Source organism: Chrysemys picta, chromosome 10 (genome assembly GCF_011386835.1).
Source record: "Chrysemys picta bellii isolate R12L10 chromosome 10, ASM1138683v2, whole genome shotgun sequence".
NCBI lineage: Eukaryota > Metazoa > Chordata > Testudines > Emydidae > Chrysemys > Chrysemys picta.
Genome location: NC_088800.1, coordinates 35,700,921 through 35,725,270, shown reverse-complemented (window position 1 = coordinate 35,725,270; position 24,350 = coordinate 35,700,921). Strand labels below are relative to the sequence as shown.

Below are 24,350 nucleotides of genomic sequence, written 5' to 3'. Positions count from 1 at the left end.
AATATCCTGGGACTGACACAGCTACAACAACGCTGTATACCAAGTTCTCTAGTGACCGGTTGAAGTTAGAAAACTATGGGCTAAATTCTGATCCCACTGACATTGGTGTAAATTCAGAGTGGTTCTATTAATTTTAACAGTCTGGATTTACACATGTGTAACTGAGATAAAAAAAGTTAGCTCAAGAAAGTAGCAGTTAAGCAGAAGCAGCAGCATCCAAAAGGGATCACAATGAGAACTAGAAATGCTACTATAAACAAAGCAGTTGTGAGGAAAATATTAGAACACTGTAGTCTCCAAGCCATTACAGTATACCGGGCTTTTAAACTTTTCACCAGCAAACAGATGAAGTTGGCTGTAAAGTAAATTTATTGGCACATATTTTGATCTCAGTTATACGGGTATAAAACTGGAGTAACTCCACTCACTTCAGTGAAGTTACTCTGGATTTAAACTGGCATAAATGAGAGCAGAATCTGGTCCAGTGGGATTGTTTATTTCTGTAAGTAAGCTAGCAGGAAGTATTTCTAATCACACTTGGGATAACTGGGATATTCAAATTCTTTCCAGGCTCCAATTTTTTCTTTCCAGATTGTATTGGGGAAAAGTTTCCTAGGTCCTATAATTTACTTTATAATTTAAAACCTTACCCTGAGTTCACTTCTTCCATTACCTTCTCACACACAAGCCTAGAGTTCAATATCAGCCCAACTGGTATAAATTATGCATGTGTGATGCAATTTCAACAGAGCCACGTTGATGTAACTGAGAGCAGAATTGGGCCCACAGACTTTAGGTTATTGAATTAGAGCTATGGATCCAGGTATTATTTTTCCTATGGAAACAATGGCTCTGATAGCTTGGTCCAGGGCAGAAACATATGAGCTATTTCTCAAGATCACACAAGGGGAAAGCAGTTAACTTGTGTCATGGTCATAAATCAGACTTGGTTTTACTGGGTCATTCTTTTACCCATTTGTGGATGCTTTGCCATCATTGTGCTTTTTACAATAACGGCAGGTGTCCGATTAATCTTGGTAAACTCATATGCACAACAAAGGGACAACATATACCCTGTAAAAATCTACCAAAATAAAATAAACATACAAATTGTTTATTCAGTAATATGCTACTTCCACTTACAGAATGAAATTTCCTACGCCAACTATGAAAAACTAGGCATACAGCCAGGGAGCAACATAAAGTACTATTCACTACCATCAATCATACACTGTGAAATCACTCTAGCTGACAGCTCTAAAAGCAATTAAACTTCATCTTGGTTTAGGCTACTTCCATTTGCAAGGAAAGCAATTTTCCTATTAGTCTCCAGAGATATTTTGCAAGCTGTAGATAAAGAACCTTTTAAAATCCCTCTCACTGCGCATGCACAGGAGGTTATAATACCAGCGGGGGGTGGGAGGGGTCATAAAATACCATTGGGTTATAGTATTACCTGAATTAATGCATACAAAATTGGAAGCACTGTACGTCTGGTCATAATGCAACAGCTTTGCAATATACAATACATGTTCATATTACTGTATCCCAAATCCTAGCCTTTCTGCACACCATAGGAAACTAGAAGGCAAATAAATATCTATTTAATAGAAAAATATGTTTTTAATCTATTGAAAATTTCTTATAGTACAGAAAAAATAACATAGGATCAGTATACATCAACTAAATTCCTTCAACTGGACTAGAGAAGCTGTCTGTTTTTGGACACTGAAATAGTTCAGGACCAAAATGTGACCCATTTTAAGAGAGCTGTAATCTGGTAGTGAATGTCCCCCTATTTTAATTTATGCCTTCCTGTTGTTTTTTTCCCCTGATATGTCCCCATTTCTGCTCTTCCAGGGCCTAATTCTAATTTCCACCAGACTCCTTTTACTCTGCTTTGGCAGTATAATGGGGCTTTAAAGTGGGCATTAAACCGGTCCCTTTTCACTGGCAGAACAGTGTAAAAGGCCTCCATGTAAATGAGAATCAGGTGCTCAGGGTGTAATTTAACACCAATGCTGACTTACAGACATGTAATTTATGTGACTTCTGAATTTGGTCCATACTTACAGGTGGTCCAATTTGCCTAAATCAGTCACACACATTTCACACTGTTTCCCAAATACATGTTTTTGATCCTTACTTGTTGATTTGGGTGCCTAATTTTAAGCAAATGTGGGCTCTCCAAAGTTGTTGCTTCAAAAGTGAGCTATAGCTAGAGCTATGTGGAGTTTATTGTTTTCTCTTTGCAGAGAGTGGTTGAACATTTTCTTTGGTTTTGACCCAGATAAATTCTCGTCTCCCTCAAGCGTGACTTTGAGAACCAACATATAAACACGACATCTCAAATAAAATTTAGCTGAAACTATGCTGTATAAAACTATATAACTGATATGGCTCTATTTCCCTGTACCGCATTTTTAAGTCTCTAAAGTACTCTAAATGCTGATGCCAATACGCATTTTGTACACAGTTCAGTGCAGGCTGATGCACTGTGTGATCTCATGGACACTCCACTGTTGTTACTTCTTTGGCTGCTTTCTTAACCAGACTAAAGCTTCTGTTTTCTCTCTGTGTATGGAGAAATCTAACAAACCATCACATTTCACCTGGTTTGCATTGAAATTATACAAAACCATGAACTTTTGGCGATTTCAGTGCAAAAAAACTCCATCACATTCAGTTCACTCAGAATTTGGATCTGATTTGCTAAAGACATTTATGAACCTTGGTGAGCATTTCTGCAAACATAGAGCTTAGTGCTGCATAGCCTTATTCCCTGTGCAACCTTACAGAAACCAACAGAGCTACACAGAGCACAACTCAAAGCAAAGTTTGTTTCCACTGTTGAATTTTAACTTTCATCTTTGTTATGTTATGCTGAGGACAGCCTCAGTTGCTCCTTCAATCAGATATTCAAAACATTCCACTTCTGGGGTCCCATTTATCGAGTCTACACAAAGTCTTCATCCCAGTTTCAGCTGGGTTCAGCCTCTCCACCCTGAGTGTCTGTCCTTTATTTAAAAAGAACAGGAGTACTTGTGGCACCTTAGAGACTAACAAATTTATTAGAGCATAATAAATGCATATGCATCCGAAGAAGTGGGTTGTAGCCACGAAAGCTTATGCTCTAATAAATTTGTTAGTCTCTAAGGTGCCACAAGTACTCCTGTTCTTTTTGAGGATACAGACTAACACGGCTGCTACCCTGAAACCTGTCCTTTATTTAAAATTCATTTCTTTCATCCCAGTCCCAAATTGGGCACAACCTCTCCTCTCTGAGTGTCTGTCTTCCCTTCGGAGTTCAAACACTCTCCTGCTCCAATTTTAAGCTGGGCATAGCCCTTCCCTCCTGTGGATCTGTCTACCTGCTCTCCCAAGCATCTTCTGCTTAGAGTATGGCCTTCTCCACAGGTGTCTTGCCCCTGCTGACTCAGGGCCCGCAGGCGCCTTTTTTCTCCCTGCAGTATCTGCAGGCACCTGCCAAGGCCCAACCGCAGCTGTCTCTGCCTTCATAAGGCCCAGGTGCTTTTCCATAAATCCAATTCGGCAGCATATAGGTGCACTGCACTTCACTCCAACTTAAAGGGTCCAGTCACCTTGTGACAGTAACCCAAAGCCAAGGGAGTTTTGAGTGGGCACAGGATTCATCGAGAACATTTCACAGACTGTAATTGTGATACACATGGCAAGAGTTGGGGCCAGTTCTGCTAGGGAAAGATGGTGCCACATGAGCGTCTTTCGCTTTTTTCCTAAATCCATCAATTTCTGGTTAAAACAGGCCAGTTTCTGGAGATTCGGAAATGAAAACAACAGGCATATCAGGAGAGCTGTGCATTTTAAAGGATGACATAATTCCAGCTCACTTGGAGGTCAGCAAATGTGCTTCCAATCCAGTGCCTTTTAACTTACAAACACGAGAGAGAGAGAGACAGAGAGAGAGATGTGGTGGGAATCTGATAGCAGATCATGACCCTCAATACTCAGTTTCATTTTTTAAAATCTATTGATTGTATTGAAAAGGTACAAGACAAATACTACAAGGAGTCTGGTGGCACCTTAAAGACTAACAGATTTCCAGCTCTCCATGTGTCAGTATATAATCCCTGCATCTGTAACTTTCACTCTATCAATCTGAAGAAGTGAGGTTTTTACCCACGAAAGCTTATGCCCAAATAAATCTGTTAGTCTTTAAGGTGCCACCAGACTCCTTGTTGTTTTTGTAGATACAGACTAACACAGCTACCCCCTGATACAAGACAAATACTGTTTGTTTATATCACATGCAATGATGTGTGCTCTGCTGCTTCAGAGGCAGACAGTTTACCAACAGAGGTCTGATAATCTAATTAAATGATTCCATCTTCTGAAGCTGGACTAACAGCATTGCTGATGGCAACAGTAGCATGCAAACAAGGATAACTCAAACAGGCTATGTCCATTTCAGCTGAACTGATAACAAAGGGTATGTCTATACTTAGCGTGACAAGACTGCCATTTTTAAAGGGACAGCCCCTTATTTAAGCCCTCCTGCAGGTGTCCGGACTTTTTCTTATAAACAGGCAAATTGTCCCGTATTTTCTGTCTCCCCTCATTAGTACTGGTGGGTCCTGCTACTGGCTGGATCCCTGCTTGCCAGCTGCCCGCCCACCAGCGGTGAGTGAGGGTGGGGGCCGATGGCCGACAGGTGTGCAAGGCTGGTGGAGGGGCAAAGCTGCCATGCATGGGGCTGGCCGCTCCCCTGCTGATCTGTCGGTGTAGCCTCCGCTGTGTGCCGGCTCTTGGCCAGCAGGGCCCGCCGCCCATCCCATTTCTGGCCGGCACTGGCTGTGCGCTGCGAGCTACAGTGGCTGGTGAGTGTGGGCAAGTGCCAGTTGGTGGCCGGTTGGTTACATGTCGCCTCTGCTGCCCACCCATCAGCCCTTTATATGCTCCCCCTCACTGTCCTCTCCCTGCTTTGTCCTTTCACACCCCCATCCAGTCCTACTGCTCCTCCATAACGCCCCCCAGCAGGGCGTGTCCCACTCCCAGTGCTGGAGAACCAGCCCCTGGTCGGAGTGCTCAGCTCACCAGCAGCCTAGCAGGCAGGCTCCTTCCTTCCCCCATCTCCTCTGGCTGGGCCAGTGCCCCGGGAAAGCTCAAGACCCTCCATCCTGGGGCGCTGGCCAGGAGGAGCCAAGCCCTGCATGTGCCAAAGCCCACAGAGCACTGGCACGGGAAAGCCTCTCTACCCTTCAGCTAAGCTCTGGAGTGGGGGGGAAAGCGATTTCCAGCCTGTTCGTACCCTGACCATGCAGGCTTCACAGCAGCCCCCCGGTCAGGGGCACAGAACCCTACTCACCCGCCCCTCCCTGCCCTGGGTCCTGCCCACAGGGAGCGCGGGGCTGCTCCATCCTCTAGGCACCCTCCCCTGCTGAGCCACCTCTCTGGCTGGGTTTGCTGAAGCCCCTGCAGTCAGGTTTCCTGGGCTCTGGTGCACAATGCATCCTTAGGGCTTAACTCCTTCCTGCCCACGCTGTAACTGGGGGACAAGAGGTGGCTGGGTTATGTCCGTGGCCAGTAGCAGCCTGGAGGTGTTAGCTGCCTTTCGACACTGTGCGGACAGGATGGGACAAGCTGCTTAGAGCTACAGCAGATGGCCAGGTGGGAAGAGATGAACTCTGCAAAGACAAAGGCCAGGTCATCCCTTCCCCCCACCCACTACTATGGGAAGCAGCTCCCGTCTCTTTCCTCCCGCACAGTGCCGAAAGGCTGCTGCTGGCCACATTCTGGTGTGAACCCTGGCAGGAATCTGGGGTGGGGGGCATGTGAACCTGCGTGCTCCCCTACATGTTGCCTCGGGAAGACATGGCGGCAGGTACCAGGAGAGGTGCGTTCATCCTGGGGGCTCAGCCAGGCACGGAGGGCAGAGAGCGCCAGGCAGGGAGTGTCGGTTGGTCACCGCCCTGTGTGAGAGGTGTATGGGAGTATGTGTGTGTGTGTGTGTCACCTCTCCCCATGTGAACCCTAAAGCCTTAAAGAGAAGAAGGTAAATAAAAAAATCCAATTACACAGTATTTCTTTTTAACAGGGGCTCAGTTAACTTGATGTTAAATTGAATTATTGTACTGCACAGTTCTGATTGATTGCCATTGAACTCGCTTGTATAAGAGTAATTTTACCACGTATCCCACATTCAGGACAGGGAAATATGGTCACCCTATCTATACTGCAATTAGACACCTAGTGCTGACCATGCCAGCTGACTCAGGCTCGTGGGGGTCAGGCTAAGGGCTATTTAATTGCAGTGCAGACATTAGGTCTCTGGCTGCAGCCCAACCTCTGGGACCCTCCCACCTCGCAGGGTTCTAGAGCCCAGGCTCCAGCCCATGCCTGCCCGACCACAATGCAACCTTTTAGCCCAAGCCTAGGGTTACCATATTTTGTGCCTCCAAATGGAGGACACTCCACGGCCCCGCCCCAGCCCCGCCCCCAGCCCCGCCCAACCCCGCCCCCTCCCCAAAGTCTCCGCCCCCTCCCCTGCTTCCCGCGAATATTTGATTCGCGGGAAGCCTGAAGCAGGTAAGGGGGGTGTGGGGGGAGGAGGCGCGGCCCAGGCTGGCCCCCCGGCGTTTCCAGCCTGGGTCAGCTCGGGCCCTGGGGTGCTGGCCCCGGCCGACCACCCCCGGCCCGCCCAGCACTGCCGGCCCCCGGCGGCCCGGCGCACCCCCCCGGCTCCCGGCCCCCCGCGGGCCCGGCTCCCCGCCGGCCCAGCTGATCGGCTCCCCGCGGGCCCGGCTGACCCGGCTCCCCGCGGGCCTGGCGGACCCGGCTCCCCGCCGGCCCGGCTCCCCGCGGGCCCGGCCGACCCGGCTCCCCGCGGGCCCGGCTCCCCGCGGGCCCGGCCGACCCAGCTCCCCGCGGGCCCGGCCGACCCGGCTCCCCGCGGGCCCGGCTCCCCGCGGGCCCGGCTCCCCGCGGGCCCGGCCGACCCGGCTCCCCGCGGGCCCGGCCGACCCGGCTCCCCGCCGGCCCGGCTCCCTGCGGGCCCGGCCGACCCGGCTCCCCGCCGGCCCGGCTCCCCGCCGGCCCGGCTGACCGGCTCCCCGCGGGCCGGCTGACCTCCCGATTTTCCCGGACATGCCCGGCTTTTGGGGATTTCCCCCCGGACGGGGATTTGAGCCCCCAAAAGCCGGACATGTCCGGGAAAATCCGGACGTATGGTAACCCTACGGGTGGGGGTGTGGGGTCTGGGAGGGATTAGGGTACAGGAGGGGATTCCGACCTGGGGCAGGGGGTTGGGGTGCCGGGTGTGAGGTCTGGGAGGGAATTTGGGTGTGGGAGGGGGTTCCAACCTGGGGCAGGGTTTCTGGGTGCGAGCTCCAGCCAGGCGGCACTTACCTCAGCCAGCTCCTGATCAATGGCACACGGGTGCTAATGCAGGCTCCTGACCCCTGGTCTCCCTCCGCTGGCAGGCTCTGAGCAAGGCCTGCGCCGAGAACATGGATGACGAGCTCTCGATCCTGCTGACAGCACCCCCCAGCACAGACAAACTCCAGCACATCTTGGAGGTGAGCAGAATGGGGAGGGGCAGCAGGGGTTTTACCTTAGCCCTGGGGACTCCTAGAAAGAAGAGACTGGAAAATCCATGTTTCTATTGGATCCTTCCGAGTATGCATTCGTGATATAAACTCACTGGGTGACCTTGGGGTAACTCACTTCCCCCTTACGGCATCAGTCTTCTCCACTATCAAATCTACACTGGGGAAGAAGGACAGAAGCCCCGACAATCACCTTCACCTCTGGGTGTCTGGTCCTGGGAGCCGAAACCAACTGGACTATCTGCCCCATCTCCTAAACTGCCCTGTCTTTCCCTCCTAGGGCCTGGTCCTTAGTGCTCAACCTGGCCCCTTCCCAGCTTGTCCCTGACCTTTAAAGGACTCTCCAAGCCCCTCCCATGCCTGCTTCCCTTGGGGTCTCTCTCCTGGCTGAGCACAGGCTGCCCTTCTATCTCTCAGCAGGCCTGGGTCCTAATCACAGGCTGCGTCTTGTCACGTGACCCCCACACTTATTCCCTTCACCCTAGGGAGCTGCATCACCTGGGCCAGGTGCAGTTGAGCTCCAACCCCTTTCCTGGCCATCTCACCCTGGGACAGGTTGAAACTGGAAACCTGTGGGTAACAGTAACTGGTTGCTCGCAAAGGTGCTGAAGACACAATGGAAGAGGAAATCCTTTGGCCTGGATTGAAATTATTCCGACTGAAAGTGAATGAGAGAAAATAGGTCCAGAGTTCTCTTCCTAGCAGCAGAAAATGTAGCGATTGATAGAGGTTCAGGTCAGAAAGGACCATTATGTGCATCTAGTCGCCCCTCCTGTATAACTCAGGGCCTAGAATGTGACCAAGTGGTTCCTTCAGCCAACCATAGCATGGGACTGAGCCAGAGCATGTCTTTTGGAACGACATCCACATGCAGGAGAGCCAGCTGGCTACCAGAAAATCTCTCTTCTGCAGTGACGTGGGGTTAAGGGACACGGGGGAAAAGACATGGAGGCTGTGACTAAACTTAGAGCAGCAAGGCCAGGAAAACCAGGGTTAGGTCCCAGGCCTGGCTATCAGATCTACTGTTTTCTATTCCTGGCTTTGGGACCATGAGCGAGTCTCTGCACCGCTGGGTGCCTCGGTTTCCCCAGCTATCAAATGGAGCTAATCAAGGTTTTGTTTGTTCTCCCCATTTTACAGGGTGGGAAACCGAGACACAGTTGGGACCTGTCTACACTACAGGTCTGTCGTGCGTTTGTAATCTGCTGACCCCCACATGTTGTTCAGAGCCTATGGACAACACAGCTCCTAAAGGTACGTTTGTTCTGTGCTTATCCCCTATGTACCAGCAGGGCTGGACAGCATTTCTCACTGTGATGTGGGGAGCAGGTCCTGGGTACTAAGGGTCTGAAGAAGCTCTCAAGGACTAATTTTTTAAAATAATTGTTATCAATGAATTGGGAGAAAACATACAATCACTGCGGATAAGATTGGGGGGTGACAAAATACAGGCAGAGTGGTAATTCCTGATGGGGAGAGGGCAGTGATACAGAGCGATCTGGCTCATTCGGCCAGCTGGACCCATTCAAAGAAAACAAGTTTGAGCAGAGCCCAATGCAAGGTCCTATGCGTGGCAACAAGGCACGCCGGCCACACCTCCAGAATGGGGACGTGTATCCAGGAAAGCAGTGACTCTGAAAAGGATTTAGGGGCCAGAGTGGAGAAGCCACTCAACATGAGCTCCCAGTGTGATGCTGTGGTGAACAGGGCTAAAGCCATCATTAGACGAAGGAGCAGAGCCGTGAGTAGGATAGGGAGGTGACACAGCAGCAGTGAGACTGCTATTGGAATACTGCCTCCAGTGTTGGTGTCCTCCTTTGAAAAAGATGGTCCTAGAAATTGGAGCTGGGGCAGCAAAGAGCCACCAAATGTTCTGAGGGCTGGAGAAAAATGCCTTCTAGTGAGCTATTGAAAGAGCTCAACCTGTTTAGCTTATCAAAAGAAGATTGAAGGGGACTTCATTGAAGTGTTGATGTGCCTTAATGGAGAGAAAATACTGGGGATTAAAGGGCTCTCTAGTCTAGCAGAGAAAGGCAGAACAAGACCCAATGGCTGGAAGGTGAAAAGAGACAAATTCCTATGACAAATAAGGCACAAATATTCAACAGCGAGGATGATTGAACACAGGAAGAAGCTACCAAGGAAAGTGGTGGATTCTCCATCTCTTGATGTCATTAATAAAGACTAGATGCCTTTCCGGAATGTGTTTGCCCCAAAAGTAGCTATTGTGATAGACAGGAGGCCTGTGATATGCAGGGGGTCAGATTAGATGCTCTAACTGTCTCTTCTGGCCATAAAGTATACTCATTTCTGAGAAACCGAGTGTAGCATTGGGAGCAGCTTGTGATGTTTTACTGTCTAGCCGGCTTGCTTCCTAAAATGAACACTCATTGAGCGGGGTGATCCCCAGAGAGTAGCTCAAACCTCCAAAGTGTCTGCCCTGTGGCAGGACATTAACACTGCAGGGGAGGGGTGGGTGTGGCAGTGACATCACAAAGGCCTTTTGCAGGACCTCGGCCTATTGGCCAAAGGTGCAGGGGAGGTGGTGACCTCACAGAGGGATGCTGACATCAGCCAGGCAGGACAGGGGCGCAGGGCCAAGGAAACCTCAGAGACCCCTGTGGCTTTGCTTCAGCAAGTCTCCTCTCGAGATCTCTCTTTGAGGTCTGAGAGAGTATTTGGGTTCGTGTATGTGAGCACCAGGAGGAACCTCTTTTGAGTTTTCTCCTTTCTTTTTCCTGATTTCATTAGAAATCTGACGTCCCTGTTTAGAAGGTAAGAGCCTCCGAGAGGTTTGGAACCTGTTCAGTCTGCTGCATCTGGCTCCAGCTGAATTTTAGGCATGGAAAACACTAGCTTAAGGTGGCCAAATTTTATTCCCCACCTGGGATTTTGTCCCTTAGAATCTCTGGGGACATTAAGGTTTGTCCTTTTTCTTTTACCTTTTCCTCTATCCCTCCCTCCTTTCTTTTCATCTCTTACTTCTTTTGTCCTTTCCCTGTTCCCCTCCCACCACCAGGAGGGGTGTGTGTGTGTCATGGGGGTTGCTCTACAACTCCCATTGTGGGAGGTCCACCGAAAAATGTGGGGCTGAAATAGTGCTCAGACAGTGATCCCCAGCGGTGACCTGGGCCATCCTTTGGGCTCTCTGGTGAGAACCCTCATCCTCCCGCCCCTCGGTCTCTACCCTGATTGGCTGAGCAGGGGGTTATTGACAGGGAGGAGACTCAGGTCCCTGTTGTTTTCTTTTAAGACCAAGTAAATAGTCATAACCAGTCATATGTTCGACAAATTTTGCTGCGTCTCTGCAGTTCATTATTTTCTCTAACATTCCAGTTCTCCTAAAATACTTGCTGAATAATTACTATGAACTCTTGCTGGTCTGGAACTCACTTGAGAGCACTTTATTCAGGTCATTCAATGTCTGAAATTCAAGATCCGATGGTTAGTTTGAAAATCAGGGCTCTTGGGTCCTATTCCCAACTCTGCCACGGACTGGCTGTGTGACCTAAGACAAGTCAATTCTCCTTTCTCAGCTTCTCCCTCTTTCAAGTAGGGATAACAATCCGCCCTATTTACCTCCCGGCAGGTGGAGAATGGGGATCTATTGGAGAGTGTCACTAGGAGCAGTGCATAAGATGAGGTGTCCTATCCTGTTTACTCAGATCAGATTAGGACATAATAGAATGGCTGAAATAGTCTATTTTATTTGTATTTTATTATGTTGCAATTGTTAAAAGCAGCACCTACTTAGCTCAGACTGAAACATCTTATCTAATTTTTGAGATCTAAGTATCTCCTCTTTGTGTAGCTCAAACCTCCAAAGTGTCTGCCCTGTGGCAGGACATTAACACTGCAGGGGAGGAGTGGGTGTGGCAGTGACATCACAAAGGCCTTTTGCAGGACCTCAGCCTATTGGTCAAAGGTGCTGGGGAGGTGGTGATCTCACAGAGAGATGCTGACATCAGCCAGGCAGGACAGGGGCGCAGGGCCAGGGAAACCTCAGAGTCCCCTGTAGCTTTGCTTCAGCAAGTCTCCTTCTCGAGGTCTCTCTTTGAGGACTGAGAGAGTATTTAGGTTCATGTACATGAGCGCCAGGAGGAACCTCTTTTGAGTTTTCTCTTTTCTTTTTCCTGATTTTACTAGAAAACAGACGTCCCTGTTTAGAAGGTAAGAGCCTCCGAGAGGTTTGGAACCTGTTCAGTCTGATGCATCTGGCGCCAGCTGAATTCTAGGCATGGAAAACACTAGCTTAAGGTGGTCGAATTTTATTCCTCACCTGGGATTTTGTCTCTTAGAATCACTGGGGACATTAGGGTTTGTTCTTTTTGTTTTACCTTTTCCTCCATCCCTTCCTCCTTTCTCTTCATCTCTTAAGTCTTCTGTCCTTTCCTCTGTTCCCCTCCCACCACCAGGAGGACTCTGTGTGTGTGTCGTGGGGGGTGCTCTGCAGTGGGAACAGGGACAATTCTCCAACTTTGGGCAGTCGAGAGCCTGGGTGAGATAAGGGGCGTTAAAGCCCTTTGTGAAGGAGAAAGGGGAGTTTCACGGTGTTGAGCACCAAGGAATTCTAAACTTTGCTAAAACATCTAGTCTGCAGAAACCAGAAATGGTTGGGGCCACATTGTAACCATTGTCTTTTTTAAGCCCATTGAGGGATGTGAGTCCCACCCTTTTAGGTATCTGGGGTGCTGGGAGAAGAGAAGAGGTGCCTGTCTCCATTTTATGGCCTCAACAAACTAAGTGCTGTGCCCCAGTTCTCGTCAGAGATCCCTGAAAAAGAACGTCTTCCCATCCATTAACATACCTGGAAAGATACTGGAACCCCTTATTAAACAATCAGTTTGTCAGCACCTACAGGACAATTTGGTTCTTAGGACTAGTGAGCATGGACTTGTCAAGAACAAATCATTCCAAACCAATCCTAGCTCCTTCTTTGGCAGGGTTACGGGCCTAGTGAAGTAAACAGTAGATGTGATCCATCTTGGTGTTAATAAGGACATTCTCACAAACAAACTAGGGAGATGTGGTCTAGATGCAATTAGTATAATATGTGTGCACAGATGGTTGCAAGCCCGTACTCCAACAGCCCAGAACCAAACACTCCTTCTCCTGGGCAGTGCGCTCCGACCTCTAATGGTCAGATGCTGCTTAGCACTGTCAGAGCAGCTTTTGCTGGGGGATTCTCCCAGCACTTTCCAATAGTGGGAAAGTATGAAATCCCCATTTGACTGCTGGGGACAGAGCCTAGAGCGGGGAGCAACTTACCCAAAGTCCCACAGGTCAATAGGAAACTCAGGCGCAGGGCTGGGAGTCACTGCCCCTCCCACTCCCAGGTCACCGCCCAAGGGTGGCTCCTCTGGCAGAGGTGCGGGGAAGGGTCACTCTCTCCTGGCTGGGCTGTTCTTTTCACTCCAGTAACATTGCAACGGCTTTGGGGAGAGGCTCACTCCCAGGATCAGATACAGGAGGGGCAGCAGGGTCCAGGGAACAGGGGCTATTCCTGCCCTGCCACTGTCTGTCTGAGAAACCTTGGCCTTGTCATTCCCTGGCTCGGTGCCTCAGTTTCCATTCTCGCCAGCCTGTGCCTATTTCCCTGCAGTTTCACCTGCGTGTTGGTGCCAGTCCCATCCCCGCACTGCACAGTCTAATACCGGCTCCTCTCTCTTGCCAGCACTATGACACCTGCCGTGGAGCCAGAGCTGGAGACCCACCTCCTCCGAGCTGCCCTGCACGCCGTCTTCACCCTGGGCATGGAGAAGGACACCACCCAAGTGCAGGTAGATCATGCTAAAGTCATGGATTGAAGAGCCAGCTGTCATCCTGCCATGAGTCCTTGCTAATTGCCTGCAGTGGGATGTGAATGAGAGAGGCCAGGATATGTGTTTGGGGGTCTCACCAGTGTTTCCCAGAGACCCCACTTCCCATCCTGTGGCAGGTGTAGCCCCACTTTCCCTAACTCTGACCCATGGCTCTCCCTTGCTTTCAGGATCTGCCTAGGGTCTTGCCAGACCTCCTGGATGCCATGCTGGGGAACCTGCTGGCAGAGTCCCCAGACACCGACAGGCTCCAGTACATCTTGGAGGTGAGCCCGATGAGAGAGGTGGGGACAATTTTACCTTCACTCTTAGATCCATTTTCCAGTCTGTCCTCCTAGCCGGGCCCCAAGTGGGCATCCTTGGTCAGGGCAGTCAGTGCAATGCCTCCTTTCCCCACAGCACATTAACTACTAGATCGTGTCCACGGTGCCGCGAGAGAGAGCCAGGGCCGTTAAGAGCAGCACTGCCCTGCTCAGATTCACCATCACCCTCCCTGAGTTTGACGTAAGTGACCTCTGACCCCAGCTTCCTGACTCCAGGCGTAGGTGATCTGGCTCCGACGGGCTGTAGGATCTGCTGCTGCAGGGGCTGTGGGTTAGGAGTGTTCCTCTTGGGGAGGCAGAGTCAGAGCAGAGAGTGAGCCTGGCTTGAGTCAAGTTCTTCTTGTCCTAGTTAAGTGGTGACTCTGGGCTTTTAAGGGGACTGTGCTCCAGGTTCATGCCTCCCTGTCATCCTGGAGCAGCTGGGGAAGCAAGTCCTCATGGAGGGCCCTGCAGAGGGGCTGAGGGGAAGGAGAGTCCTGGCCCGGGGGGGACTGGGAGCTGACAGGAAAATGCTGATGGAGTCCCCTCTCCCTCTCCCGTCCATTAGAACTCAGCGGAATTCCCCAGGATGGGTCACCACATGGCACAGCTAGCTCTGTCCGTCAGTGACCCAGCCAAGGACATCAGCTGGCAGGCCAGGGAGGGGGTTTACCGGCTCTACCAGCTGCTGCTGCACCAGAGGAGTAAGGAACCCAGCTGGGAAATGGCACCCGCTAGAAGAGTGAGACTGGGACCCCAGCCAATTTCTCTCAGATTGACCCCGGCTGGAGGATGAGTCTCTCTATCTCTTTCTGTGTTCCACACCACGCCCTGCAATTCTGTTGGGCCGGGCACGCAGCGAGGACTCTGCCCACTGTGCAGCCACCAATGGGATTGGAAGGACACAAGCCCTGCAACCAGAAGGACAAATGTGTGTGTGTGTGTCTCTCTCCCTGTCACCTACTCCCTCCTGGGGGAAACCCAGCAGCTGATGGGGGACAAGGTGAGCAGCTGCATTAGACTCAGGAGATTGGGGCGCGGCCCAGGCCTCATTCCCATCCTGTGGCCATTCGCTGGCCTGGCACAAGAAGCCTGGTGGGGAATGAAAGGGAGAGCAGGTGCTCCTGGGAAGGGAGATGAATTCACCTCCATGAGCAGGAGCGAGCCAGCTTGTCCCCGGAGCAGCTCCAGCCAGCTCTTTAGCCAGGCTAATTAATGACAAGCTTTGCCTCATCCCAGACTTATGTTCTTAGGACAGGGTGCTATCGCTCTTGGGAAGGGCAGGAGAGTCCCCCAAGTGCCCTCTGCGAGACTCTCCTGTCCCACAGGGCCGCACCCAATTCCTAGTGGTCTGGTGTCTGTGTCACCCGAGCCACCACCCAGAGTTGCTCCCATCACTGGCAGCCTGGGAGGCCAAGGACTGACGGGTGATGGCGTCTGACCAGGCAGGGCTGAGGCACATGGGCAGGGGACGCTTGCCCTGCTGCTGGCAAGGCTGGACCCGTTCTGGAGAGAACAGGAGGATTCAGTCAGCAGTAGGGTTACCATGTCTAATAAATAAAAAAAGAGGACCCTCCACGGGCCCTGGCCCCGCCCATTTCCCACCCCTAGCCCCGTCCCAACTCCGCTCCTTCCCCGCCCTAACTCCGCCCCCTCCTCCCTCCCACTCCCAGCCATGGGGAGAGGGCTGCCACAGCGCTACCGGCTTCACGGTTTGCCGTGCAGCCCCCAGACCCTGCGCCCCCGGCCGGCACTTCCCCAGCGCAGCTGGAGCACGGGAGGGGAAGCGCCCACCCGGTAGCGCTGGCTCGTGCAGCTCGGCTCTTAAAGTCTGAGAGGGGAGGAGCGGAGCAGCTCAGCTGGAGCCCGGGAAGGGAAGTGCCTGGCCGGCGGCTCGGGGTCTGGAGGAAGGGGGGGTGCTGCCCGAAGCTAGTAGCGCTGGCTCGGGCAGCTCGGCTCTTAAAGTCTGAGAGGGGAGGAGCGGAGCAGAGCAGCCGCGGGAGAGGAAGTACCCGGCCAGCATTTTCCCGGACATGTTTGGCTTTTCGGCAATTCCCCCCGGACGGGGGTTTGATTGCCGAAAAGCAGGACATGTCCGGGAAAAAACGGACGTATGGTAACCCTAGTCAGCAGGGGCTGCCGATCCGTCCCATTCACCAGGGCTGCCATCCTGCGGCTTCAGCATTACTGGCTGGGGTGACTTGGGGAAAGGTCTCAACCTCCCCACATCCCACTTCACTGCTGCCAGAATCCCTCCTGCCCCCCCCCCCCCCCGCTACAGTCCCCTCCCTACCCAACCTGCATGGGGCTGGAGGAGAGGGGTCTGAGAACTTGAGCTGTGGATTGGAGGTGGAACAGCTGTCAGGGGCACTGAGGGGGAAGTGGCAGGAGCTCCCCGTACAAGGAAGGGGGTTGCCACTGGAGGTCACTAGGAAGGACAACAAGACTCCATCCTGGGGGTCAGGAGGGGAAATCCATCCCTCAGAGGTGGGCAGAGGCTGGGTGGAAATGCTGCTGGTTCCAGGGGCCGTTAATCCCCCCTGATTCCTCGGAGGCGTCTGAGTCTCAGACAGGTTCTCATTCCCTTGCAGCAGGAGGACGTCACGGCCAATGTGATGCGCCAGCTCCGTATCATGCGGCACTTGCGCCAGGTGCCCGAGGAGCTGCAGGGCCTGTGCCTCCCAGGACACCAGCAACTCCCGCTCTCTGCTGCAGGTACTGCTCTGGCTCTCTGTAAATGGGGAGCTAGTGGAAGGGGAAATGGAGCCCCCTGGCACTCACAGAAACCCTCTCCCCTCTCTGTGGAGCAGGGTCCTTTCCTCTGCCCCCAAATTCCTTCATCTGGGACAGGAGCTCTTTCCCTCACACCCATTCCCCTCCCCTCTTTCCTTGATCTACCCCCATCCCATTCCCCCTGCGCCCAGGCAGAGCTCTGCCTGCCCCATATGGTGCAGAAAGGCCTGTGATATGTAGGGGATCAGATTAGGTGCTCTAACTGTCTCTTCTGCCCATAAATTCTACTCATTTCTGAGAAACCGAGTGTAGCATTGGGAGCAGCCTCTGCTGTTTTACTGTCTAGCCGGCTTGCTTCCTAGAATGAACACTCATTGAGTGGGGTGATCCACAGAGAGTAGCTCAAACCTCCAAAGGGTCTGGCCTGTGGCAGGACATTAGCACTGCAGGGGATGGGTGGGTGTGACAGTGACATCACAAAGGCCTTTTGCAGGACCTCCGCCTATTGGTCAAAGGTGGTGACCTCACAGAGAGATGCTGACATCAGCCAGGCAGGACAGGGGCTCAGGACCAGGGAAACCTCTGAGTCCCCTGTAGCTTTCCTTCAGCAAGTCTCCTTCTCGAGGTCTCTCTTTGAGGACTGAGAGAGTATTAGGGGTCACGTACGTGAGCGCCAGGAGGAACCTCTTTTGAGTTTTCTCCTTTCTTTTTCCTTATTTTACTAGAAAACTGACGTCCCTGTTTAGAAGGTAAGAGCCTCCGAGAGGTTTGGAACTTGTTCAGTCTGATCCATCTGTTCCACAAGTCCTTCAGTCCAATCCACTTCCCTAACTAATTTCCTTAATTTTTTAAAGTTAGCCCTTTTGAAAAAAAAAACCCTAGTCACAGATCTATTTTTGTTTACCCTTCCATTTAGTTTAAACTGAATTAGCTCACAATCGCTCAAATGAAGGCTGTCCCCTACAACCATTTCTTCTAAGAGATCCTCACTACTCACCAAAACCAAATCTAAAATGGCATCCCCTCTTGTTGGTTCAGCAACTACTTGGTGAAGGAATCCATCAGCTATCACATCTAGGAAAATCTGAGCCCTATTATATTACTAGCACTTGTCCTCCAGTCTATATCTGGGAAGTTAAAATCTCCCATGATCACACAATTCCCATTAGTATTTACTTCATTAAAAACATTGAAGAGGTCTCGATCCCTATCCAAATCAGACTCCAGTTCTAACAGACAGCAACCCCCTCCCCCCCCCGAAAGGCAGAGATAGAGCCCAGGAATCGAGATGGTGGGGAAATTTCATTGAAACCGTTTCTGACCGAAAATCCTATTCAAACTAAACCAGTTTGTTTCTTGAAATCATAACAAGTGGCAATGAAAATTCTTTGTCACAATGTGTTAAATTGTCTCGTCGCACTCAAAGAGGAGACACTTAGATCTCAAAAATTAGATAAGATGCTTCAGTCTGAGCTAAGTAGATGCTGATCTTAACAATTGCAAAATAATACAATACAAATAAAATAAACTATTTCAGCCATTCTATTATGTCCCAATCTGATCTGAGTAAACATGATAGGACACCTCATCTTATGCACTGCTCCTAGTGACACTCTCCAATAGACCCAGCAGTCCTTATTTCCAGGCCCCTTAACTAACCACTGCTGCACACTCCCTCCCACAGCTGGCAATTACAACCAATCATGTCCGGTCCCCCTGCTTTGAGAGGGAGTGTGCTCCGCTGGAGAGACTTCCCTCACGGATCACAGGGGGAACTCAATCCTGCCAACGATGCCAATCATAAATGAATCTACTCATCGTTAGGTGCCCCCCGGCAGCCAGGCATGGCATCACAGCCCTCTCGCTGGGCTAGCGTCCGCCATCCATGGTCGCTCCAGCACCACGGCAGTTTCTCTGCCTGGTAACTCCGGCCAGGTCACCACCTTTAGTCCACCCTTCTGGAGCCCAGCTTGCCTCACACTAAAAGTCCAAAGAGGTCTTTCCACAGACAGAAGTCCTTCTGCCATCGCTGGGGCATTTGCTCTGCCTGTAGCCCCCTTGCTGGGCTTGGGAACCCTCTCCAGGTGCGTGTACGCCGCCTCCTCTGGGGCCGGTAGGGGAACCCAGTCCCACCCTGACATTGATAGCAGCTCAGGGCCCTGGACCCAACAGCTAGGTCTGCACCTTTCTCTTTGCTGCACTTTTCCAACCTCTCTTCTCAAGTTCCCCTCCAGGCTTTCCTTGCTGCTCTGAACTTCCTACCTCGTTCTTAATCCTGTTGCTACCCCAGCTGGGCTGTATCACCACTGAAGTCTGGCTCTTTACGGGGGCGGATATGGTGCCTCTCAGTTCGGGCTCATTCTATAATCAGCTTTCTGTGAGTGCCGGGGGGCTCCATTTCCCCTTCCACTAGCTCCCCATTTACAGAGAGCAAGAGCAGTACCTGCAGCAGGGAGCGGGAGTTGCTGGTGGCCGCAGAGGCACAGGCCCTGCAGTGCCTCGGGCACCTGGCACAAGTGCCGCATGATACGGAGCTGGCGCATCACATTGGCCGTGACGTCCTCCTGCTGCAAGGGAACGAGAACCTGTCTGAGACTCAGACGCCTCGGAGGAATCAGGGGGGATTAACGGCCCCTGGAACCAGCAGCATTTCCACCCAGCCCCTGCCCACCTCTGAGGGATGGATTCCCCCTCCTGATCCCCAGGATGGAGTCTTGTCCTTCCTAGTGACCTCCACTGGCAACCCCCCTCCTTGTACGGGGAGCTCCTGCCACCTCCCCCTCAGTGCCCCTGACAGCTGTTCCACCTCCAATCCACAGCTCAAGTTCTCAGACCCCTCTTCTCCAGCCCCACCCAGGTTGGGTAGGGAGGGGACTGTAGCGGGGGGGGGGAAGGAGGGATTCTGGCAGCAGTGAAGTGGGATGTGGGGAGGTTGAGACCTTCCCCAAGTCACCCCAGCCACTAATGCTGAAGCCGCAGGATGGCAGCCCTGGTGAATGGGACGGATCGGCAGCCCCTGCTGACTGAATCCTCCTGTTCTCTCCAGCAGGGCCGGCTTTAGGAAGGGCGGGGCCCAATTCAAACATTTTTGGCGGGGCCCCGGCAGGGATGACAAAAAAAATAATGTAAAAAAAAGCCTTTCATTTCTTCCATGTATTATTTACTTTCCATAACTGTATAAATAATAAAATTATACATTAAGTACATTGCATCATATATGCTGTTGATCAGTTATTAATGAGCTCCGTTTCACATGTGTGGGTCCCCGCCACTCCCTGGGGGTGTGCTAGGGTGACCAGATGTCCTGATTTTATAGGGACAGTCCCGATTTTTGGGTCTTTTTCTTATAGGATCCTATTATCCCCCACCACCTGTCCCGATTTTTCACACTTGCTGTCTGGTCACGCTAGTGGTGTGCACATGTGTGGGTCCCAGCTGCTCCCTGCCCTCCTCATTGAAGCAGGTGTGCAGGGTCACTGCCCTGGGAACTGCAGGGCACCAGTGGACATGGGGCTGGCTGGAGGCAGGGCAGGGGCTCACTGGAGGTAGGGTCTGGCTGCAGGCAGGGCAAGGGGTGCGGGGCTGGCTGGAAACAGGGGTGTGTGGGGCTGGCTGGCTTTGGGCAGGGCCGCAGGGGGGTTGCGGCAGGGGTTGCCTGGAGACAGGGCAGGGGGTGCGGCAGAGGCTGGCTGTGGGCAGGGGGTGCAGGGCTGGCTGGAGACGGGGCTGGCTGTGGGCAGGGCAGGGGGTGCAGGGCTGGTGCGGGGACGGGGTGCAGCAGAGGCAGCTTTAAATAGCCCCTGAGTCCCCCGCTATCCCAGGGCTCTGGGGGCTATTTAAAGGGCCCAGGGCTCCCCTGCTTCTACCGACCCGGCCCTTTAAATAGCCGCGGGAGCCCTGGGGAAGCAGCGGGGCTCCAGTGGCTATTTAAAGGGCCAGGGCGGTAGAGGCAGCGGGAGCCCCGGACTTTTTAAATAGCCCCCAGAGCCCCGCAGCCCTACCCCAGGGCTCCAGCAGTGGGGGTCTGGTAGCAATTTAAAGAGCCTGGGGCTCCGGCCCCTGCTGGGAGCCCTAGGTCCTTTAAATTGCCCCCTGGGGAAGCCGGGCCACCCTGGTACAGCGCACCGGCTCTTGCCGGTACACCGTACTGGGGCTTGGGCCCGGGGCCCGATTCAGGGGAATTGGTTGAATTGGCCTAAAGCCGGCCCTGGTGGGGGTATGGCCACAGAGCCGCAGGGAGGGGAACCCTGAGGTGTGGCGGCTGGGTGGGTACTGGGAGTTCCTCCTGAAGGGACGGGGGTTGGCCAAGGTCACTCAGCCCCGGGGTCTGGGAGGGGGACAGGCTGAGGGCACTCAGAGCCCCATGAAGTGGGGGGGGGGGCTGAGGGGAGGGACTGGCCAGGGGCACTCAGAGCTCGGGGGGGGGGGCTGTCCGGGGGGGCACTCACAGCCCCAGGAGGTGGGTGGGGGAGGGCACACAGGATTTCAGGAATTCCCTGGCAGTGAAGAGCTGCTGGCGGCAGGGAGGAGCCAGCCGTGACAATCCCCACTTGGGATCCCTGGCTGGGCTAGTGGCTATGGGGGCCCGTGGCCAAGCTGCAGCGGAAGGTGACCTGAAGGAAATGCCTCGGCCTCGGCCTCCGGCTAGGAAGGGCCTGGGCCAGACAATGACCCACCGCGCAGTGTCCCAGTTCCTTGCCCCACACCTGCGGGGCACGGCCCCTCCTCTGTAGGGAGGTTGGCATGTACCTTAGTGCTGCTTCCTCCATCCCCAAAGGCCTCTCCCAGCCAGTCTCTGGCAACCCCTGCCGTTCAATACGCACATTATCCTGCTGTGACATACCCGGGTTGGGGGGGGAACCCCTCGGGGATGGGGGGGCTGTCACACAGCTGGGCAATTTAACCCAGCTGGGCAGGAGTGACTGTCTCCCTGGAGCTGGGGTCTCAGCCCAGGTGTCTCTCTGCCCTTCCCCCTAGTCGCCCCCGGGCGAGGTGGGAGTGCCCCACGTTGCGTTCCAGCCCCACATTCGCACCCACAAGTGCTGGTGGGTTCCAATCCCAGCTGAACACGCCCACCCGGCCCTAGTGCGGAGCAGAAGGGCCCAGCGCTGCCCCACAGACCCTCTGGCTCTCCGAGCCCGCTCTTACCCATCACCCCAGCACGTCTGGCCCAGGCTGAACGCTGCTGCTCTGTGCAGAGAGGCTGGCACTTCTCGCTCCTGCCGTACGAGGGGCTGCTACCGACTGCTCCCCATAACCCCCGCCCTGCTGCGCTCTGGGGATGTTGCCCTGCTGTGGAGCTCTGAGGTGTCTTGAACTGGAATTTGTTTGGAAAGAAACTGCTAAGGAGCCTTATCAGCCCCGGTCAGAGAGTACCTGGGAGCCTGCCTGGGTCGGGCGGGTCTGGTACAGCCTCCCCCCAGATAAGGCTCTTCCCTGGACCTGCCACCCATTGGAATCTGGAACGATTCCCTCCGAGGTAACACCCAGGGCAGCCAGGGCAGGGCAGGGCATGGCCTGCTCCCCTGGAGCGTTAGGACTTTCAGGAGTCAGAGGTGTCAGCGGAGCAGGTTGTGATTGTACGTTAAAGCAGTGAAGAAAGTTGGGGGGACAGAGGAATTGGGTGCTGTGGCCCCCCCATGCCTGGGGCCTATTTGAAAGGCAGCTGTCACACTGTCCCCTTTATCGGGAGTGCCCACTACACCCATCTCACGCAGTCCTCGGCACGAGAAGGGGGAGCATGTTCCCAGCTGAACGGCGTTCGTCCAGGACTCACCGACCCCTATTCCAGGATGGGGGAGTGACCTGAGAGAGAGGTCACCATGTAGCCTGCAATTATCAGTGGCTTCTGGATTCCTCTGGGAAAGGGTTAACCAGGGGCTTAGTTTAGTCCACACTTGGCTTTCTCGGCAGTGCTGGACTCTGGTGGCAGGGAGGTGTCCAGCTCGCACCCTTTCACCTGGCAGGGAAAGTGCCCTAAAGGTTAGGATGTTCTCACAGGCTGTCGTAGTTACTGGGACCTTGGCAGGGAGGATTGGTGGCTTGTGGGGCATCGGATACCTCCCCTCCTCCTAGAGCTGTGCAGTAACCAGAACATTACCCCCGCGAGGAGAGGGTTTCGGGGACCCTGGGATCTTGGGAGCCAGGGCTTCTCTCAGCAGCCTGGAAGCCCAGGCCCCCCATCAGCCTGTCAAGCAGGTGGGCAGGCGGGCGAGCTGGCAGGGAGCTAAGCAGCTTTCCGTGCTAAACCTGCCTGCTTTCTGTCTGAAGGTTTGTCCAAATCGACGTGTTCCCACGAAACGTTTGGATTTTGACAAGCTGGCAATTTCTGATGGAAAAACGGTTCCACTGGCAAATTCTGACCAGCGCCTCTCCTGACCGCACAGCTCCCTGCATCTTTGCTGAGCGTGGAATCAGAATGGACTTGACACAGGTGGTTGTGCCCTGGGATGCCATCTCAGGCCAGCTCCCCCAGTGCTCCGGCGCTCACATTCTCCTAGTGGTGACGTCTGACCCTGGGGAGATGAAAGGCCTCTGCGGGTTGTTTCCTGCAGTGTGAGCTTTGGCTGCAGGCTTCTGTCCCCAGCCATGGCACGAAGGAATCTGTCTAGCCAAGCTGGGCGTCCTCCCTCATCTGTGGTCAGAGGTCACACGGGCCCTTCCAGTGACAAGGTGGCAGCATCTGGCCCTGGGAAAACAGACATCTGCTGTGTGCTCACCTCAGAGATTTCTTTCTTTCTGCAAACTGAAGAGGCCTCTCTCCTGTAGCCTCAGCAGAGGCTGCGAGGAGGCCAGCAGACCCGGTGGCCCCCTGCAGACTGGGGGAGGCCCTGACCAGTAGCTCTAAAGGCCAGAAGACCCCACAGGACAGGTGGGGAATGGGACTGTGACGTTACGTTGCTGTTCCATGGTTCCTTTCTCCTAGGGTTACCATATTTAAAAAAATAAAAAAAAGAGGACACTCCACGGGCCCTGGCCCCGCCCCAAGTCCACCCCTACTCCGCCCATTCCCCCAAAGTCCCCGCCCTAACTCCCCCTCCTCCCTCCCAGCCACACGAAAAAGGCTGCCCAAGCACTACCAGCTTCACGGTTTGCCGGGCAGCCGCCAGACCCTGCGCCCCCGGCCAGCGCTTCCCCAGCAAAGCTGGAGCCCGGGAGGGGAAGAGCCCAGCCGGGGGCGCAGGGTCTGGAGGCTGCCCGGCAAACCCGTGAAGCCGGTAGCGCTCGGGCTTTGGGCAGCCCCTATGCCTCCGGACCCTGCGTCCCCGGCCGGGCACTTTCCCTCCTGGGCTCCAGCTGCTCTGCTCCTCCCCTGACTCTTTGTCTCTGTTTAAGAGCCAAGCTGCCCGAGCCAGCGCTACGGGCTTCGGGCAGCCCCCTTGCCTCCGGACCCTGCGTCCCCGGCCGGGCACTTTCCCTCCTGGGCTCCAGCTGCTCTGCTCCTCCCCTGACTCTTTGGCTCTGTTTAAGAGCCAAGCTGCCCGAGCCAGCGCTACCGGCTTGGGGCAGCCCCCTTGCCTCCAGACCCTGCGCCGCCGGAGCAGAGCAGCTGGAGCCCGGGAAGGGAAGTGCCCGGCCTGCGGCTCGGGGTCCGGAGACACGGGTGCTGCCCGAAGCCAGTAGCGCTGGCTCGGGCGCTTGGCTCTTAAACAGAGCCGAAGTCTGAGTCAGGGGAGGAGCTGAGCAGAGGGAGAGGAAGTGCCCGTCCGGTATTTTTCCCGGACATGTTCGGCTTTTTGGCAATTCCCCCCGGACGGGGGTTTGATTGCGGAAAAAACGGACGTATCGGTAACCCTACGTGACTGGTGCCCGGGGCCGGGGGCGCAGCTCCAGCCCCAGGGGGATCCAAATCCGGACAGTGCCGGCTCCCCGCAATGCGCTGGCGTCCACAGCCCCCGGAGGGCGCCCCCCAG

General features: G+C 53.8%; 1 long non-coding RNA gene across 2 annotated transcripts; it reads left to right on the top strand.

The window, feature by feature from the left end:
* The first annotated feature begins 7,080 nt into the window (after nucleotides 1-7,080).
* Nucleotides 7,081-15,301, top strand: LOC135973959 (uncharacterized). Of its 2 annotated transcripts, none has more exons than XR_010591086.1 (3): nucleotides 7,081-7,553; nucleotides 8,724-8,837; nucleotides 13,258-15,301. It is a non-coding gene; the product is annotated as an uncharacterized LOC135973959 (long non-coding RNA). The 2 variants fall into 2 exon arrangements; XR_010591087.1 differs by having other exon boundaries at nucleotides 7,081-8,837; nucleotides 13,258-13,906; nucleotides 14,273-15,301.
* Nucleotides 15,302-24,350: the final 9,049 nt, after the last annotated feature.